Here is a 21,909-nt window from a genome sequence, read left to right as displayed (position 1 = left end):
GAGATATCTAAAGTGGTCTCCTGCGTCATTTAAAATTGTATGTATTGGTGTTGATAATAGATTTTTAGCATTATTGTTACGGGATATAGATGGTATGCGGTACAGACGACTGAGTGGTGCGGTATATCGATAGTGTGGTGCAAGCGTGTGAGTGGTGCAGGATGGTGCGTGTCTCGTGATGGCTCCCCTCATCAATTACGGCGCAGCCGCGGCACAAGAGCGTCTCTGCAGTGCACCGTTGCTGTGAAGACCACTGCGCCATGTGACGCACTGCGCCATGTCACCTCGCTGTGACACACTGCATGTGACAATTAATATGACGACTAATCCATATAATGTTCGCTTTTCGCTTGAATCGCACCTGCGTAATCTCCGTCTTAGTGGACGCCGTATGACGTGCAGCACTGTCGCACACTGCGTTATATGACTGCGATACTACGTCACGTGATGCATGGATGAATATACGAGTACCTACAATCAATATTCATTCTCACCCGCCCGGTCTCACTCACCCCATCCCCTCAATATACCCACACGCCCGTTCATCCCACCCTCTCAATTGCCCTCACCATTCACAATCAGTCCCAACTTAGCTTTGCTTTACTTTCCATCTCTTTTTACTTTACTGGCTTCTCATCAACTCATACCCCGAACTCACCGAATCCCCTCGCCCTTTGCTTTATTAACATTTCTTAGAAATGATGCGAATTATTTGATTGAATAAATTTCCAGACTCGATTTAAACTCACCGTATCCCCTCGCCCTGTGCTTAATATTTCCACCCTACACTCCTTGTCCTCTCATCCATCTCCTCACCCCCTGTCATCGTCACCCGGCTCACTGTTAAACCCTTCCTCTTCACTATCACCCCTCCTCATCACTATCACCTCACTATCACTTCTCCTCACCATCACCCCCAGGCCCTCCCAGTGCACCAGTCCCCGGTGTAGGGAGGCCGTCTCCCCGGGCCCCGCTGTCGCCGCTGCTAATTGCCACGCCTGAGTGCTGCGTAAATAAGCTCCCGCTTCACAAACTCTACGGGCTGTGCGCCTCAGTCTGGCGATGCGTTTCTCTGCCTCGAACTGCTTGTTCGGAGCGTCGTTAAGACATCTTCTTGATTTTAGTGTTGATTCTTATGTCTGAACGACATGCCTGAACTAAACAGTAGTTGAAGCGAAAATTTCAGTAAAATTGCGAATGGTGTTTGAGCGAAAAATATGACGGAGAAACCGCTACAGCTCCTCAAAGAAAGAATTCTTACCTCTATTCTGCAGTGAGTTCTTTTCGTGTAGTTTTTATCCATTGCTCACTAAATATCTGTAAAATGGAATATTTTTGTGCTGATTTCTTCTTATTAAATCCTTCCGGAAAAGATTTACGTAGTTCAATTGCCGCTCAGTTTATGTAGATATCCTATAATAAGGATTTTCATATCCGTGCAATATCTTTGATTCTGTTCCTTTCTGATAAGCATGCAACATTCTCCCTGCTTGGTCCGTCTGGGCCGCCATCATGTTGCGCTGATATTTAAAAAACTATGGTTCTATACATATGATTAGCCCTTTGAACAGTATTGTCTTTTGGTTACATAATGAAGACAAAACCACCACAACCAGGCACGAACATGGTAAACATGTCCGTTTTTAATGTTGTCGTTGATCACCTTCACCTTGGATTACAATTTGCTGTCACTGAGATGCTATTTCTCTGTCGGCACGAGGCAGGGAAATATCCCGACAATTGTAAAAGCCAGCGATATAATTTGCATTTGTCCGACGGCTGCGCGTGACTAACTCCACTGAATTGGGAGCGTGTTTGGAAAAATTTGAAGAGTTTTTCGGAAGTGACGTTCGATGGGAATCTGTTAATTGACGGTCGTCGATTCGATGCTGGGCCAATGCCGAGTTGCCAGTTATTCTCCCTGTGCAATGATTTTTGCTTTCAATTTGTCTTTCGTTGGTCGTTCCGCATTTTTAAAATGATTGTGCTGCCTTCAAGTTGTGAATTCTCCATATAGTCGTCACTCTAGCTTTAACTGTAGGTTTCGTGTTCCTTTTTCATTATATTTTATTTTTTCAAACATCATCCAACGATTCTATGAGCTTGCATTTCTTCATCCCGTACGCTATTGTGTTTTCAGTAGAGAGTAAATTTCCTAAATTTCCGTATTTACGACTGAGTTGAGAGGCTCGCAGCACTATACATGGTAGGGTTTGATCCTAACAGGAACACGCGACGTCTGCTGGCTAGCCTGCACCTGACAGACGCTGGTCCTTCAGCCGCACAATTTGATTGCTGAGAGAGAATAACGAGTGGGTTGGGAGGAGGGGATGTGGGTTGGGATGAGGGGATGTGGGGTGGGATGAGGGGATGTGGAGTGGGATGAGGGGATGGGAATGTGAGGGAGGGAATGGAGGAATGGGAGACGACCGAGAAAAGAAAGGGCTTCCACGCAGTGGCGCGAAAATTCAGAAGAGATTGGGAAATGCGAAATATTTAGAGGGCGAGAACGTAGAAAATGGAGGGAGTATATAAGTATTAATGTACGAGAAAGGAAACTAGTGAGAAGAAAGCCCTTAGAGCGATAATATGGTGGAATAAAAAATTCATGAGCACAGAGACGAGATTGGCACTAGTCGTCGATCCTGTTGTGGGCGCTGAATTGACGAATGAGCGCTCGTTGCCTCTTGACACGCGCGTCGTGCGGCCATCAGCTCGCTGACAATTGCTCTGTGAAATACACGAATTGGCTGTCACTTCTCTAGGTGGATATTAGCCTTCGAAATAGAACGCGAGATTTTGTGCTCATAACTTGAAGCTTCTAAAGTTCCTTACAATTTTTGGACATTTTTAGACGCTGATGATTTAATTTTTTCTGTTTTCATTGTTTATTCCTCATTTAATCTTTATTTTTAATTTTAGATGTGTTACCTCATTCGCGGTCACCTTAAATTCAGTTTGAACTAACTTATCACTAAATATTGTTTCTGCAATCATGGTTCGTTTGCTCGGCATGCTCGCCTGGAGCTGGTCATGGTTTGATGTTGGCACTCATCAAGCGGAGCAACCAAGCTGCGCTGTTGATGTCAGCGTTGCTTTAATTGAAGAGAGCGTTGCGTATTGCTTGCCATAGGAACAAGCGAGGCAGCTCGGCATGCTGGCCTTGTTAACTCGGGGATTGACATCGGACAAGCTTGGCGGCAATCATGCTGCTCCCCTCCCCCGCTGCCTGCCTCCCTTCCCCTCGATGACTTCCGTCCCCTCGATGCCTTCCGTCCCCTCGATGCATCCTGTCCCATTCGGTGCCTCCCTTCCCCTCGATGCCTTGCGTCCCCTCGATGCCTTGCGTCCTCTCGATGCCTTGCGTCCCCTCGATGTCTCACGTCCCCTCGATGCCTTGCGTCCCCTCGATGCACTGTCCCGTTGATGCCTTGCGTCCTCTCGGTGCTTTGCCTCCCCTCGGTGCCTTCCGTTCTCGATGTCTCACGTCCCCTCGGTGCCTTGCGTCTCCTCGATGCACTGTCCCGTTGATGCCTTGCGTCCTCTCGGTGCTTTGCCTCCCCTCGGTGCCTTCCGTCCCCTCGATGCACCGCGTCCCCTCGATGTCTCACGTCCCCTCGATGCACCGCTTTCATTTACTGCACTCGATGTCTCACTTCTCAACGAATGGCATCGTGAATATCGTCACTTTTTAACCCAACTCATCATCCCAAATTTCACCAAGCACTTATTTAGCATCTTAAGTGAGTTGACTTTATATTTTTGTGTCCAACGACACTGAACTGTTTCTCAAATTTCAGGTCATATAATTAGAGCGACCAACCTACATTAGTGAGAAGTAGCAGGTATCAGCTAGGAACACTCGTGCGCGAGTCTTCTTGAGACGTGCAGCGTTAATTACGACATATTTCGATGCTGCTCGCTGCCTAATGTGACAGGTGAGCGCAAGTGGGGCTAATACACATAAATTACAACTGCTTTTTAGACATCTCCGATATAAATAGATATTAAATGATATTCTATATAATAAACAATAATTGCTTATAAATTACAACCCTCTCGTAAATATTTACCATATTTAGAGGCACTATACGTCGCACTGACTTTTGAGGTTGTCGTCTCGACTCGAATTTTACACAATATTATTATCGCTAAAACATTAAATTATGCTTCACCTACCGTGGGTGTTGCTGATGGTATTGATAACAACGCGTGTCATTGACCTTCACCTAGCGTTAACCGAGACAAATTGCACCGGTAGCCGCTTCCTGTTGTGGACGATGTCCCCTCCTTTGGTTTTTATCAGCGTCTGGGGGGATCCGCTAATGTGACACTCGATGGCTCTTATCGAGCACCACCAATATCTGTCGTGCTCTCCTGTGCTCCTGTCGATAGTGACTTGCAATATCCGCGGCCCAAACCGCAATGCGCAGCTCACTTTTTACCTGGACATATAACCTCTACTGAACGTGCCCGCTATGATTTCCTAAGCTCACTTTTCTACTGCTTCTGACTCATTTTTTTGCAAGTGTTTTTTTTAGATTTGTTGTAGGTTGTTTTTTATTTATACCTTTTTACAGCTCACTTCACCTATGAGTAAATTCTCATTTATTTTATTCCAAATGAGAAAAACATGCACTTGTGTTAGCGCCTTACGAATTAGGGATAGCTTCATTGTGCCGCTTGAATACGTTCGTGTCTATTGACGCAGTCCCGCGAGACAAGGCAACTATCGGAAACCAAATGTGCGTGAGGTCCATCCGGCTCCAAAAGTTCCTACACGGAATATCCAATAATTTTAAATCCACTGCGTGTGTGGCCTGGAAATATGCTTAGTTTTAGCAGTACCGGTAGAAAAATCCGGCATTTGTCCAATAGAACTCGCTGTATTTTCGAGTTACGCGTGAAGATGATTGAGGGAATTTTATAACGAAGAACTGGTCATGTTTTCTTTCCTGGCCTATTTATCGGCCCTATAATTTAACATCTGCCTTATTGACCTTAAATTGAATTTAATCCTGATAAATGAAGATTGCAGCTAACCGATGAAGATTGTAGCCAATCGATTTACAGCCTTTAATTTCGCTATATTCAAGCCCAATCACAAGGTTGGCGTCAATTAATATCGTCAGAATGGTTATTATAGGAAAATATACACCGCATTAAGTGTTCATTAGATGTCATTTTGAAGCATTCTCGGCCCATAGTACTTGTTTGGCTCTTCTTTTTGGTTATGCAATCCTGGCCACAACCACTCCCTCGATGCAGCTGCAGGTTGCTGCATTGCGAATGCTAATTGAACCGGAGTTTAGCTTCATGAAAATTTTGCAAGAATCATTGATGGTGGCGCTATATAGCTCGCTTCAATCGCATGTCTTCCTTGTACTTTGATCCGTTGAAGCTCTAACTGTGCTTTGTTTTAAATATTTATTCATGAAAGTTTTCAATATTTCTTCGTGGAGGTTTTCTTTGAAGCGTTGAAGTGGTAATGATCATTCTAGAATTTGAAATACTTATTCAGATGCGATGACGATTTCAAGTCACTCGATTTACTTGGCTGTTAACAGCTGATTTTATTTACAACTGAAAAATCAGCATAGAATTTATCAAATAACATTTTAATATTTTTCGAGAATTCATAATTTTTCCCATAATGCGTATCTCTGCGAGATGTTCTGAAATTCAAGTTAGGGGAAATATGAATCATCCAAAAACATGCATCCTGTGTGAAATAATTGTTCCTATGAAGAGCAGTTACCACAAATAAGGAAATGCTTTAAAGTGATGTTGTTGAGTGCATCAATTGATGATGCCGCTCTTATATGCTTCAGACGATACCCTGCAGTGCGATCTCACTTCGCTATCAATGTCAATTTATAACAAGGCGACGCTATCGAGTTCTGATAGCAGCAACCAACGGTTATCAATAAAGCCTTGGCAAATAGGCGCCACGGCACGACTTTACGACTCTCTTATTATTCTCATTATGTGTTTTGTTAGCGGGCCTTACGTGCAATAAAGCTTGCCCGGCACATGCGATTGTGTGAGAATTCCATGCTTGTACCGTTCCTGCTAGCTCGGCTCGTCGCCTCTCTGCAGCAATTAAACGAAGTGCCTTGATATACCTTCATGTATTTTGATGACATTCACGCGCAGTAAAACCTACATGGCAAATTCGGATGTAAGGTGGCTTGCCCGGTCAGGCATCGTTAAACCCTGAAATCGAGGCTCGTTGCTTCCCACAATCAATTAAACAAAGTGCCTATAAATTCAAGCCTTGCCTTTCCGCCCAGCTTTGCAATTCGACGAGGCGCTTAAAATGTTCACTTTATGAAAACTGTGGCATTTTTATGCGTCTCAATTAATCGCGTTCACTGAAATGCTGAACCCCGCGCAAGGAATTTCATAGCTTCACACTGCCCCAGTGCTGCTGTTGTGGCTGGAACTAATTATGATGGCACCTGCGTTGGTTTATAATTTTTGCGAAGTGAATTTCCGAGCGGCCATGGTCACTATCAAAATATCTTAGGCGATTAAATAAAATATGGAAATATTTCGGGTATGAGGAAATATTTTCCCGACCTATGATTTTTTGTTCGCTCAATGAATCGTTTTTCTTGCCAGTTGAGCATTACTTGATCGTTCAATGTTGTTTCCATGCTCAATCTTTCCGCTCTCCGCTGCGAAACTCTAGCTCTCTTCCACTAACATTTCGGCGCCGTATATCCCAAAGTTCTGAAAGTTTTCCGCTGCAAATTTTTTCTTTTAAAATTGCTGCGCTGTTTTTGCGCCGTAAATTGCGCCAATAATTCTGCTCCGTAAATCGCATCATGAGCTTTAAGGAAGCCATTACAAGACGTACAACAAGCAATTCCGTAAAGCAAATCCTGAGTTGTGACATCTTCCAGAATTTCGACCGGATGGTCAGGACCGAACTACTTCTCTGGGCAGGGTCTCCACTTTCCATTGCGTCTCCACTTTCCATTGCGCTTGAGATTCCAATGCCATTACTGTGGATTGGCATTGAATTTATGACCTCAAATGTCTTCGCAATTTTCATCGGCGCTCATCGACCTGGTATCTCGCGCAGTCAGTCGCACTTCCAAATCCTTTGGGTCATTAGAACAAACGTTGTGCGCCTACATGGTAGCTTGCGTGACATTTCCGCTGGACCGTTAGGGCACCATCGTGTTTGTGTGTGGCAGCTTGTGTGGCACTTCCGTTGGTCCGTTACAGAACCATCGTGTGTTGAACTCAGTTGAGTCTTCAGGTTACCTTATTTTCATATTAAAGAAGTAATTGACAGATGCCGAGAAGCTCAGTTGAGAAATGCATTGCTGAGACTTGATTGACTGGTGATACTGATATCAGCATACAAGAGTGTCATTTCGCTGGTATTATAAGACCGAGCTAGTAAGCACGTCACATACAATGGTACCGTTGGGCTTGATTCAAAATCTCCTGGCTTTTCTGATTACAAGGAAACCTTTGTTGGGCTGTGTGGTTGGGGTATAATGGGGGAGGTTCTGTGAGTTGGGTGATGGTTGTGTTACTTAGCTCCTGAAGAACACGTGCACTGTGGATAAAAAAAAACGAAGTTTCCGTTTTTACTGTATTCACAGGTAAATGTCTGAAATGATTCTTACACAAAATACTACTAAAATATGAGATGCAGTGAAGAAAAATTAAATTGACTGTCGTTTTACCGACGAATTTGAAAGAATAAGTTTTTATGCATTTGTAATGCGAATTAAACGTTGTTTTTGACTGAAAATGATTCAACTTTTCAGTCGAAATGATTCAACTACAAAGCAAGGTGCCTTGCCTTGATGCCTCAATTCACCGGTCGCCAGGCGAGAAGTGTGTGGGCAAATTTATTCAGATTTATTCTCAAGTTGTTCCAGAAGATGTTTCCTGTTTTATATGCTTGTGTTTTTTCTCGCTGGTCAGTTGGACTAAAGTTCCATAAAATATTTTCTCGTCTCTGTTATGTGAAGTCAGATGTACACTAAAGCTTCCAAGGTTTATTACTTGAGGGAATGTGAGGAACATCCGCATTAAAATTCCTTGTGCTTCTGAGAGGTTTTTCCTACAATTTTAGTGAGATTTTTTGTGAAGAATCTCCTCAGGTCAAGCCAGCCGGAACATGGAATTTTTATGATGGGACTGCATTGAGTGGCCGCTCAATGCGACACGACGTATGTTGCGCCGCTAATGTAATGTATCTGGAATCGTCTTCTCCCATGGAATGGTTTTCCATATCTTATTTTTCTTCTCACCATCAATTAGGACTGAATCGCTATTAAATTATTTTGAGCGTGAATCCGTATTTTAAAAACCTATTCTACGGCACATGCTGCGTTTTTAACATCCTAGCTCTCATTTGAAGAAGCCAGGTATTTTGACCAACGCTCTTTCAATTGACCGGTTTCTCGAAACTGATGCTAAAAGTTCACTGCTAATATCCTGTCATTTAGTAATTATCAAGGTATCATTAATTTTTATCAAGATATCTTCTGATGTCTCGGAACTTTGACGTCAAATCTTTATGTTGCTGCCACGTTCAGTATTTGCTATTGCTGGGAGGATCGCAATTATGCACTACTTCTTGAGATTTTTTGTTAGAAGCATCCTATATATTTTCTTGTTCATATGCCGCAGTCACGTTAATTAGCGATTTGACCATGCAAAGTAAATTTACCATCTATATAGACTGAGTGAAGTCGGCGCACGTTTTTCTAGCTAACCATTTCGAGTTACAAAATTACCCTTTGGCATAAATTGGCAGTTTTTTAATGCGCCTACGCATTCATTATTGAGTGAAATAATGAAAAAAGTAGATATATGAGTTGAATTCAAATTTATTGTAAGCCCATGTTGATTAAGCTTCTGTTGTGTCAGAAACCTCTGTATTTATGCTCAAGTGTGGAATTCTCTCTTGCGTTTTACCAATAGAAAGAGGAAAATGGAAGGTTTAACGTTTTCAATTGTTTCTACGCGACTAGTTTCGGTCGGTACTTGAATTTATATTCAGGTCACTTACATGGATATTCAATTCTGTTTTGAATTTTGAAATTGCGATAAGAACCAATCGCAACCATCCATCGAAAAATAGCATCGGAAAATAACCTGGGCCGCTTCGAGTTTTCCACGACGTGTTAGGCGATCAGGGCGCATTCTGCCGGCATTACACAATTTGACATCAATGACTTGCCCCGTGGGGCGTTTCAAACATCGAAGAAGTTCTCCTTTGAAGGCGGCACGTCGGCAGCTTTCGTCCTTAAATTCTTGACGTTGAGGCATTTATATTCCTAAAAGCATTGGCGTCCAGCGCCGTGGCTGTTGATGGCGTCCAGCGCCGTGGCTGTTGATGGCGTCCAGCGCCGTGGCTGATGATGGCGTCCAGCGCCGGGGCTGTTGGTGGCGTCCAGCGCCGGGGCTGTTGGTGGCGTCCAGCGCCTTGGCTGTTGGTGGCGTACAGCGCCGGGGCTGTTGATGGCGTCCAGCGCCGGGGCTGTTGATGGCGTCCAGCGCCGAGGCTGTTTATGGCGATCAGCGCCGTGGCTTTTGGTGGCGTCTAGCGCCGGGACTGTTGATGGCGTCCAGCGCCGTGGCGTCATTCAGGAGGTCTAGCCCCATCCCACCCCAATTTCACCATCCCAGTTTCGACTGCAGGCGCTGCTGTCATGACCATGCATCTGACAGGCTGGAATTAATTCGTTCCTCCACGCGGCTGGCGCTCTTGGTCGTTCTTTGTGCGTTATCCAATCTCCCGTACGACCGTCTACCATTTTCCAGGCTAGGAGTCCCATTTCTTCTTCGTTCGTTGATACTGTCCTGACCATTTCAGGGTTCAGGAGTTCCTGCGAATATTAATGTGCACTCGGAAACTAACTGCCGGGCCATTCTAAACTTAGGCAGAGAAGGCACCATGCAGTTCTGGCCAGTCGGTAGTTGGTTGTGACGTAATCTAACATAGTCGGGTTGAGAAGCCTTCGGACTCAGTTGCAGAGAAATCCTGGTAAAAAGGATGAATTTTCTTTTTGTTAGAGATATAGTGTTAGTCTTCGGGACTAGGCCTCACGGTCAGTCAATATGGGACAATATTCATCAAGTCTAATTAAAAAACCGAGCATTAAATTCTCATCAACGATAATTGCCTGGCACCTAACGTTTTCTCTGAGTATTTGGTTAGAAATTACAACCTTAAAGTAAAAGAGAAAAATATCTTTCGATATTTTATTAAATTTTCTGGCTAAGTTAAAGTAGGTATTAATGACATATGGCTACGTGGTTTTAAACGTTAGCAGCATTTTGATTGCAATTCAAGAAATATTTAGTAAATTTCTTTGTACTGATTCCCTGGATGAATTAATTCACCTGGATTGGTTGATTTTTACGTGTAGCAAGTTTTCAGCAATTTATTATGAGGTTGCAGTCAGCGAGCAGCGTCACTCAGGAGGGCTGTGAGGGAACTTCTACTTCGTCGCCAACTTCATCCAAAAATTCCAGAATAATTCATAAGCTCGAGACGGCAGCAGGACAGCTGGAAGTAACGGCTGGAGCTCCCGGACACGAGGTTTCTCGGGGACAAGCGCGGGCAGCGCCAGGTGACAGCCATTCATGATGTGCGGCGCCCTTGGCGCGGGCAGCGCGAGGTGACAGCCATTCATGATGTGCGGCGCCCTTATAGCGCGGTCAGCGCGAGATGACAGCCATTCATGATGTGCGGCGCCCTTACCGTCGAGGTGACATCATGAAGTTGAGGTAACAGCGTCTCAGCGCTGCGCAGGCAGCGCAGTCTGTGTATTGGAGCAGATTTAATGGAGAAAATGCAATATTCTTTACAATATGAATTGAAGGAAACAACAGAAGGTAAAGCCGTTTGTGAACACTGTTTGTTCCAACTTTACGGGTTACCCGTCATCATCCCGATATGTATATTGAAGGTTGTGCTATGTATATTTAAGTTAAGTATTAATGGTAAATGGCGCGAAATAGAATCTTGATTGAGTAGAAATCAATTCCGCTTCAGATCCCCCTCAGTCTTTTTCTGTATGCTCTCTTATTTCTAGTGACGGAGTCTGACTGGACAGGCAACAATTGTAGCGACCGAATGAGAGTAAATCCCTAAATAATTCATTACGCTTCGACTTAAGATATATCAATGCACAATATTCACTGTCGGTAATGGTTACGTGGCTTCTAATTCGTATTTGAACATAATTATGCTGCCGTTTGGTTCGAGGTACTCTAAAGTTTCATTGATTTTAAATATCCACAAAAATACCATGAACATCTTGATTTTGTCGGTGATTCTCTATTTTAGTTCACAAGCCAGCAGGCAAACGAGCAAAAGCGACGTTGTTTAACGCGTATCGAGATAATTGTAACCCTCTAACGCAAGATAAGACGCTCGTTTGGGCTCAACAATTTTAGTGTATGGCGTCCCTCATTACCACTTCACCTCGCCGGAACGCCTCGCAGGTCCGAGCTTTGCCGCCATTCCGCACTTCGAGCCAAAAACGGAAAGCTGGCTTGATAGCTTCATTTGCTGGGGCTTATCTGCAGCGCCGCGCTGAGCCTCCTGCTTGTCGCTCTCTGGGGCGGTGTTTGGCCACGCTAGTGCTAGCACTGTGTTGGTTTGTGCTGTTTGTGCCCGGCATTTGTTGATTTGTGCTATGTTTGTGCTCGAACTGTGTCGGTTTGTGCTCGAGCTGTGTCGGTTTGTGCTCGAGCTGTGTCGGTTTGTGCTCGAGCTGTGTCGGTTTGTGCTCGAGCTGTGTCGGTTTGTGCTCGAACTGTGTCGGTTTGTGCTCGAACTGTGTCGGTTTGTGCTCGAACTGTGTCGGTTTGTAATCGAGCTGTGTCGGTTTGTGCTCGAACTGTGTCGGTTTGTGCTCGAACTGTGTCGGTTTGTGCTCGAGCTGTGTCGGTTTGTGCTCGAGCTGTGTCGGTTTGTGCTCGATTGTGCTCGAGCTCTGTCTGTTTGTGCTCGAGCTGTGCCTTGCTCGTGTGCCCTTGTTCTCGTACTGTGTCAAGCTCACTCTAGTGTTGCTGCGTTGTGCTTGAGCTGTATGTTCGATGCTTTTCCTCTACTCCACTTGTGCTATATGTGTTCTGCTTTTCTTCCCATTTATGTTACAGTTAGCGACAAAATTATTCCTACACCCCTTTCTTTTCAACGTTTTCTTGAATAACTCGAAAATTAATGAATGTATGAGCCCAAGATTTGATTGAACTAAGCAGTTTGCAATAGGGAAAATAACATTGCATTTTCAGAACAGAATTTCAAAGCGTTTTATCATGCAAAAATTCTCCAACACCTTCAGACAAAATTATTCGTAGGGTTCAAAAATACAAATATAGTTGCAATATTAATAATCAATGGCATGTCCTTTGATCTTGATAACCTCTTGCAGTCTCTTTCTACAGGTTTTGATGAGATTCGCAGTCGTATTCGGTTTGGTTTTATCCCATTCTTCAATTGCGACTTGTTTCAATTCCTGACGATTATTGGGAGCCCGATTATTGATTCTAACTTTCAATTCTTGCCATAAATTCTCAATCGGGTTCAAGTCGAGGCTATTTGCTGGCCGTGGAAGAAAGTTATCTACGTTTTATTAGGCCAAGTGGTCGTAGCTTTTGACGTATGCTTCGAATCATTATCTTGCTGAAAAATCCATCGTCGCCCAAAACCCAAATTCAGAGCTGATGTTTGCAGGATTTCCTTGAAAATCGCCATATGAATTTCTGACTTCATTATTCCATCAATTGTATCTAACTCCCCGGTACCACTTGAGGAGAAACAACCCCAAAACATCATTGGCTCACCCCCATGCTTGACTGTTGGATTAATTATGTTCTTCGGAAGTTAAGCCTCCCCATTTTTGCGTCAGACCTTCTTCGTATTAGGTACTATGTCCAAATAGCTTAATTTTTTTTCGTCACTCCATACGTTCCAAAGCCTTCCTCGTTTTCCACGTACGATCTAGCAAATGTCCAACGAGCAGCAACATGACGTCGTGTGTGAAGTAAGACTCTTCGAGGTGTGCGTCTATTCAGGCCATTAATGTTCTGACAACGCTGTATATTGTACGCTGACTCGATCACTCTTGTTCACTCACTGGCTAATCTATTTTCTATGTTCTTCAACACCGCTCTTGGATTCATATTTACCTCACGACACAGTTTTCGAACTGATCGTTCCGATACTTCAAGCTTCCGTCCTACTCCAGGCAACGTGTGTGCTGTATTAAACTGTACAAACGTCTTTATCACCGACACTACACTGAGCTCCTTCGTCTTGCCATCTTGAAGTTTGCAGTCAAACGGCAGGAACCGACACCACTGGAATGATGTCACCGATAATAATGTCCACGGGGATAATATCCAACCGGATGCCACTGCGAATCTCATCAAAAACCATAGAAAGAGACTGATGGAGACTGCATCAGTCTTAAAGGACATGCCATTGATTATTATTAATATTGTAACTCTGTTTGTATTTTCCAACTGTATAGGAATAATCATGTCTGACTCTGTTGTGGAATGTTCTCATGTTAAAACGTTTCGAAATTACAATTTGTTCTGGAAATGTGATTTTATTTTACCTATTACACATCGCTCACTTTAATCGAATCTTATTCTCATACATTCATTAATTTTCGAGTTATTCAAGAAAAAATTTAAAACCCTTGCGTTATTGTGCTAACATTCGTGTGTTAGGTGTATGTGAGTTGTGGACGCTATTTTTTTTCTTTACTGCCTTGATTCGCAAAACATTTATTGGCTTAAATTTCTTTTAAGGATTTCGTGGTAGATAAAATTTATTTTCGCCCTTGCCCCCAAAAGCTTTTGCACACAAAGTCTGACGAACAAAAGCTTATATTTTGCTTGGTTTTGTTTGTGTCAAATTTGGGGTTCGCCGCAGGTTTATCTTTGTGAAAAAAAGGAATTGTTGGCCAACTTTGGACGGGCTGGAGAGGATCTTTATTGAGCCCTTGGGCCAATTTAGGCGGGGATTAATAAATGTTGCTTTTAAAGGGAACCTTCTGAGGTGTTTGTGCGTGGCGCTGAGTTTGGTCTATACGTGGGGCTAAGTGTGGTGTGCTTAATTGTGGTCTGCATGTGGTCTGCGTTAAATCGTTTTCTTGTATCTGTTTCGTTAATCGTTGAATCGTTTTCTTGTATCTGTTTCGTTAATCGTTGAATCGTTTTCTTGGATCTGTTTCGTTAATCGTTGAATCGTTTTCTTGTATCTGTTTCGTTAATCGTTGAATCGNACCATGCATTAGTTGCAGATACAGGGTCTGTCTTAATAGCGGATGCGTAGTCATGATCACAGTTAAATTGTTTTAATCACAGTGTTTAATTCTCGCTTCCTTGCCATGAGATAACACTTTGTCATTTGTGTATTTATTTGCGTGGCCCAAATATAGTAATGGTATTGCTACCAAATTGGGCATTTTCCGGGTGTTGCTTATCAGCTTATGCTGTAAGGGCGCAAGCATAAGGCCGTTAGATGGTGTCGTTTGTTTTAGCGATCGCAGAGTGTACACAAGCGATAACGTTGCTGCGATTACCAGAGAAGTCGGTGATCAGGCCTACGCCTTTGTTTTGGCCCTTATGCAGCAAATGCAATTGTTAGCTCTGATATCGTTATCAGAGTCAGGCGACTATAACCTTTCTTGTGAGTTACATGTATTGGAATATGTATGCTTGTTATCAACGCCCGCATGTTCTACCTATTTATTTCTACGTTACAATTCATTTCTATTTACCTCTTTTCAATATATAATTATGTCTTCACCTTATTGACTCTGTAAGTGATTCTTGGAACATTGTTGCAAAATTGATGAGTTTAAAGCTGATGTTTATCGCAGTTCTTAGTTGTTTATATTTAATAGGGCAGAGCCTATTGTGCTCCCGGTCATGAATCTTTATCTATTTGTATTTCTCAAACTTCTTAGATTTTCACTGACCAGTACAACAAAAATTCAAATCGTGGCTAACCGAACTTATTTGACTCGTGTTCTTGTTGTGTTCGCTACTGTTGTATAGGACGCCATTATCACGAACACTAAAAAAAACAGGTTATTGATCAATGCCCACATTTGCTTATCATGAATGATAATTGTGTGTATTGAATCCTGATGTTCGTCCTCCGACGAAAATCAGGATTAAATCCTGCTCCATGCCTTTCCCGCTTATCCTCCCTCGCGTCCTGCTGCAATTCTTCTCGTGGTTTGCGATGGCATCGAAGTTTTGCGGAAGCGTAATATGGCCGCGATGTTTGCGGTCCAGAAGTCGCTGGCGATGTCATGCGGCGTTCTTTTATCATGAAATTGTTGCAAGCTTCTTCTTGCCTGCCTCTCTGCAAACTATCAGGCGAGCTCCGTGCCTGCCTCTCTTCAAACTATCAGGCGAGCTCCGTGCCTGCCTCTCTTCAAACTATCAGGCGAGCTCCGGGCCTACGTCCCACCTTCTCAACAAAATCTGCCTTTTTCTTCTAGGCTTTAATTATATTGCGAGGCCCCAGTCTGTCGTGTCCCCATCCATCTAATTGCTTATTTCTTGCTGCTCCTGCCGCTCCTTCATGGTCATGGCTTCCTTGTAAGTTTTCTCCTTAGTTTTTAGCACTCATTTTCAGAACCTATTTTCGCTGCGAGGATACAGCCAGAACGCAGCGAGATGTGGCGCGGTCTCGTCCGTGGCTGCGAGTATCTCGCCAGAACGCGTCGAGATGTGGCGCGGTCTCGTCCATAGCTGCAAGTATCCCGCCAGAACGCGTCGCGATCTCAGCTGCGGAAATTGAAATATTGCCGACGCTGCGTAGAGACTGCCGCCATTATTTGCCGTCGGGCTGCTGGCGCTGCTGCAAGTAGTGCTACTTTTTTCGTACTGATGGAAGTGCTCCTCTTCCTGCTGCTGGAAGTGCTGTTCTTCCTGCTGCTGGAAGTGCTCTTCTTCCTGCTGCTGGAAGTGCTCTTCTTCCAGCTGCTGAGGGTTTTCCTCTTCCTAAACTTAAATTTCTGAATCAGTAAGCTGGTTTCTTGCTCTAACTGCTAACTTTCTTGCCATTCACTTTAACAATGCTGCTTGTTTTCAAGGATTGACTTCATTTTTATAGCCCTGAACGTAAGCTTCGTGCTCCGAACTCTGACTGCCGTGCATGTCAAGAATTTTGAATACCACTACTTTTTGAATTTTGAATACCTGAATTTTGGATACCACTATAGTTTTGAGAAATGCTTCACGCTGCTTTCCTTCAGAAAATCTTGATGGTGACCCTCGGTCCCTGATGCTCGCCAAGCTCTCGTCACTTTTATTTTTATTTATCGGTAATTTTTATCAGTTGCGGTGGGCACGTCAGATACAGCGGATCTGGACTTTTGTGGCCCGGGGGAGAGCTCGGGGCTTCGCAATGCCCGGAAAATTGCATAGGTACGCGTCCAGAAGTTCCGTGCCGCTGATTGCTCAGGCGTGACTGCCGCACTTATTATTTATACTTGGCCGCTCCCGAGGGCTTGGGCTGGGCTTGTGGAGGCTGAGTTTTGCTTCTGTGCCCAGGAGAAGGAAGTTAGGAAAGAAATATAGCAGGGTTATGAGCTCTATGGCTTTATGTTTTAATCATCTTATTTATCTCTAGCTGAAGCTAAATATACTCTTTTTATATCTACAGCTTTGTATGATGTTGGAAAGCCGATTGTTTTTTCTTTGATTCAATCACCGGATATAAAAGCTCGTCTCTCGTTTTTGATTCCAGAAGTTACACGTATGTTTGTAAGCTTGCATGGCTACAATTGGTTTACATGCTTAAATCAATAATCTATTGTTCCTCTTGCTGTGATCGTTAACCTGAACTAATTATGAATGAGGTTTCTACCTAAGCCAACTCGGAGAAGCGGCTCTTGCAAATCTACTTCATTGCGAATGCCACCTTCCCTCGAACGACTCCTTCATATCCCTTATTTGATCAAGTCTCTCGGTGACGCTTCTTTTGCTCACCGCCGACATTACGGCCGGGAATCTTCTTATTTAAAGCAGATTACGGCGCTGTCCTAACACTGCATTAGATGGAATAGGCTGCGTGCACGGAGGCCTATACCTACCGTGCTTCTGGAGAGGACTCTAGGAAACGATTTAGGCGTTTCAAGTAGAGGGAACGAGCTTCTGATCAGCCAGCAGCTTGGACCACGAATCCACGAAGAATAATGTTGGTTCAAGCTACTTCATTCGTAGCTTAATTATTAAGGGTAACGCTCTGAATGAATTTTTATTCGATATAATTACAAATGTTCACTTTTTTGTTTCCAAATTTGTATGTGCTTACTAGAATTCCAATCCTCCCTGGAATTTTACCGCACCTCCTTTCCACTGAAAAAGAAATTCAAGCCAGGCCCTGGACCTGAGAATAGCCTTGCCTTGGGAAGCTTTGGTTGCTCTCATTAGAAGCTCTTGGAAACTTTGCTGCCGGCTTAACGCTTACGGAACTCGCGAGCTTCAGTTTTCACTCTTGCACGTCTGAAAGCTGCGCAAGTTGACATTGTTTGGAGGACTTCGCGGCGACGGCGAGACTAGACTCATCGTGGAGTCGAGTGTGCGGTGTGCCTCGCCGCATTGATAGATAATTTTTCCGCATACGTATTCATGTATTCTTCATTAAATCCGTGCACGAGTTTGACTAGGAATGTGTTTTGGAGGTCAAAGCGCGCACAGTGTAATAGGATTTACCAATAAACATTCATATGAAGGCCGTTCCCATGCTGATAATGCCCTAATCTCAAATTTTATGTTTATAATAATTTTCACGTTTGTTGCGGTTTGTTATCAGCGTTTGCATGTTGCTTTTGTTTCCGTTCATGTGCATATAATAGCGGCCGTTAACATTAACTAACTGCTATCGTTTGTTCGCTTTTCGCTCTCCGTTGTCAACATACGTTCGTCTATTATTGTTTTTTTTTTCGACACGTTTGCTCACGCGGTGGACGCCTTTGATCAAAGCAATGTAATTATTATTTATCTGATCATTCTACGTTACAAATTTGGAAATATCCTCTAATGTCAGTTTAGAAAAATTAACTATAAAAGTTTGAAATAAATGATGTCCATTTAATGAATAAGTGCCGTTGTAGATTAATATTCATAAAGGTACAATATGACGAATCATTAGGCGGTAACGAGAAAGTAACGGTGTTATCCGCACGCCACTCTATAGAATGCATTACTTATATAATATTGTTGTATTTTTTTATTTTTTTGTAATTTGAACGGTGAACGTCAAACGATTGTTCATAATGCCGCCGAGGAAAATATCTCCATTCTCCGCATTTTTCGCCCATGCAAATCAGTCTGAACCAATTATTGTGTCGCCAAATTATTGCCCTCTTGGCCCACTTCAGTGTTGAACTTAAGAGTAACTTGCTCTCTTGTCTGCCGATACTGCGCTGAGATGCCAGTAATTCGAAGGAACGTCTAAAATTTAACTATCATAAAATGTGGCTTTACAACTCCTCTTGGCGGCCAACCATTCCGACACTCGGCTCAAAAAGTGATATAAAACTCCTCTCCCCTAAGTAATCAACTTAACGACGAGCCATATTTCCTTCTTTTTAGCCTATCCCGAGCGACCGAGTCTGAGGTAGGGAGAGGCTGAGTTTAATCAAATCCAAACAATGCAGAATCATTGTATATTATGTGTACCTATTACTACTATTGTATGTTATACAGTCTTTCTGGCTTCTTTGTTCATCGGTTGTTAGTAGAACCGAGGTAGAGACTGTAGATTGATTTGCTACAAATGCTTGCCTTTACTTTCTCTTCTTCCTAAATTGCATGGCTACGCTGATAGACGCATTACTGAGAATTTCCTGCGACATGTTAACTTTTTTACTTGTTCTCCGTTTGTTGCAATTATCTGGCGGTGTAAATCTAACGTGACGTTGAGAAATGCTCGCAGATGGCACCGCTTGTGGGCCCTGGAGAGGAGTGTGAGGGCCTGGGGCCAAATGGCTGGAAGACTCTAGAGGCCCCGGCGCATTTGCCATTCATGCGCTGGGCCNGCCGAACGTTTCTCTGCTGATTTAATGTAATTAATGTTAGCTATAGAATTACTCGTATGTACGGGTCACTTAAATGTAAGTTTCCTCCTCTAAAATGCGGGCTCAAAGAGCTACAAGAGATCAAGTTAATGCATTGAAGCGTTTCACTTCCAAGAGCTTGTTCAGTGTTCACGCTTGGCCACTACTCCATTCGTGCTGTCATCTGATATAGCAGAAAGCTCATTAAAATCGACGGAAAAAAGTTTTGTACAGTGATTAACTTTGAGTGTTATTGTGTTCGAAACCTTGATTCTCATTTGGTTGCGCAACTCTGCAGAGTAAACATCGTATCAACGAAGCATCGTGAAATTGTCTTGCCAGCTCCGGCCTTGTGGTTATTCAGGCAGCTTTGTATTAATTCGCTGTGACTTGGCACATTCTGTAAATTGAAGCGAGTGGAAAATCAGCGCAAATGCTCACAGTTTGGGGGTAAGCAGGAGTCGTGGCAGTCTCGGGTCGCTTCAACGACCGAACTTGCTGCAAATGGCCCGGTTCGTGCTGCTCCGCGCTCCCGCTAACTTTGGGAATTAGATGCTGCGTTTTCTTGCGTATAATATAAATAATCGTGCCCAAGTTGGAACCTTGTAGGCTGAGGAAATATTATGCTCGTGTCTGGGATGCATACGCGTAGGGAGAACGCTATAAAAAAGTCTAGGCATTATAGGGTCGTATAAAGGTGCGTATATACAGACATGGCTTGGAAGAAGAATTTTCAGTCTTTCGGGCTGAGAAAGTAAATTTGAAAATTAAATGACAAATTTTTGAATCATTTTTCATTTTATTGGTCAATAATTACAACATGGTTGATTAGCTTAGTAAAAAAGAATTTGTTTTTATGAAAAATATAAATATGTATCATAACTTCTTTTTATTGCATTATCAAAGCTTAATTTTACCGTCAGATAATGTAAAATGGAATTTAAACAAATTTGAACAATTGGCCGGATAATTCTTCATTATACTAAAATATCATTGTAAATAAATTGAAAAAAATATGTTTGCAGCCCGCGCGTCAATCGTGCGTGCGCAGCTGCGTTATGTGTGTATGAGTCAAACGTGCGTGAGAGGGCCTCACGAAATGCTTCGCCGGCCTCACGAAATTCTTCGCCGGCTTCACGAAATGCTTCACCGGCCTCACGAAATGCTTCGCCGGTTGATTTCTGCGGCTTTGACTTCTCACTTTGTTCCCGCCAATCTTGCCTGTGGGTCCGGCCTATAGCGGACCCGGGGCCTGAGAACGGCCCGGCTTAGCATAAAAAGCTCTTCGCTAAAACTGGCGCCAGAGTTTGGGCCAAGCTCTGATCTATTAGAATTTTCAACAAGGAATTCTGAAGAACTCGAATGAAAATCCGTGTCACAAAATTTGACATAGTTTGACTATTTTAACTCAAATTAAATAGATGCAAATGAACGGCGATTATTTTTAAAAATTTGCTACAAACTTAGTAGATAACTAATTTTATATTATAAATAGAAACCAGGCAATGGAAAAATTCACTTTAATGAGTCAGGAAAGGCGTGCCACTCGAGTGCCTGGCGCGGGTGCAGGACATCATGTCCGACTTTGATCTCCGTGGCCAGAAATGAATTCGCTTGTTTGTGGTCCTGATTGAGGGACTCTGGAGTCGATGTTGACTCAGGACCTGCTGATTTATTGAAGTACTGAGCCTTATAAATTACTGTCGCTAAGTTTGCGTTGGCACGATATGAGGCTGTGGGAAACGCTCGAGTTCTAATTCAGTATCTAGGTGATCACTTCTTTGAATTTCCAGACGTAACGTTTATGCATTTCCAAAGTACGTTGAAAAATTATTTTTTTTCAGTGGAAAGCAAATTATGGTAGAGGTCTTGGATTGACATCTGCTACGTTAATAGCAGCTGCAGCCTGCTTATCTATTTTTGTAGTGAAGTGGGTTAGCCATCAAAATTCCATCGTTATTAAATCTACGGCGATAGTCGAATTATCCATCAGCACACAGCTGCTGCACTCCCCACACAGCTGCACTTCCCACACAGCTGCACTCCCCACACAGCTGATTATCAACCTTTTCTTGGCGGTTGGCTTCGGGAGGTGCTGGGATCTGCAGGGAGGCCCACGATCTTAGCGCTGATGGCCTCACGGCGAGATCACGGTACGCGTCCAGGAGGGTTCGTGTTCTCATTCAGTATGGAACCTAGTTTTCCGATCGCTGAGCAAGTTCCTTTAAAATAAAACTCTTCTACGTCATAAATCATTCATCAGTTTTAATTTGGAATTCTAATTTACCATCTAATTTAAAATTACGTTGAAATTCTGTCAATTGCAACCTTTGTGAACTATTTGCAGGCGTGTGAAGTGGCGCTAAGGGTGGAAGATGCCTGGAAGGAGTCTGGGTCGGAAGCCTTACTAGCTTCCGAGTTTCGTTCAATAAACTTGTATCGTTATCTGACTCTGGTCCATTTTCCCCATTATTTAGTGCATGGCGACCATGACAGGACCTGCTCAGACTCCCTCGTTTCCTGGCATCTCCCACGTCATCGGCCATTGGTGAGCTTTCATCCAATCATTTGTGTGATGTTTGCCCTGTGATACTATATCTATGATCATTGTTGTCTATTGTTGCGGTGTACTACTGTCGTGCATTAAATTTATACTCTCGTGCAATTTATGCACTATCAATTCATATTAGGGTGTCTGATGTTCTCAAATTTTTTAATGTGTCTTTAATCGGATGCTAGTCGTCTAGCTCCAGCATTTATATTTGTCACCTCAAATTTACTTATATCTATATTGTATATTCACGATGGCCTTTGAATCAGTTGAGAA

General features: G+C 43.2%; 1 long non-coding RNA gene across 1 annotated transcript; it reads left to right on the top strand.

The window, feature by feature from the left end:
• Positions 1-21,145: 21,145 nt before the first annotated feature.
• On the top strand, positions 21,146-21,527 carry LOC125178807. The gene is made up of 2 exons (XR_007157029.1): positions 21,146-21,235; positions 21,430-21,527. It is a non-coding gene; the product is annotated as an uncharacterized LOC125178807 (long non-coding RNA).
• Positions 21,528-21,909: the final 382 nt, after the last annotated feature.

Source organism: Hyalella azteca, unplaced genomic scaffold (genome assembly GCF_000764305.2).
Source record: "Hyalella azteca isolate HAZT.00-mixed unplaced genomic scaffold, Hazt_2.0.2 contig12949, whole genome shotgun sequence".
NCBI lineage: Eukaryota > Metazoa > Arthropoda > Malacostraca > Amphipoda > Hyalellidae > Hyalella > Hyalella azteca.
Note: the sequence above shows the minus strand (reverse complement) of the source record. Positions and strands in the feature narration are given on the sequence as shown.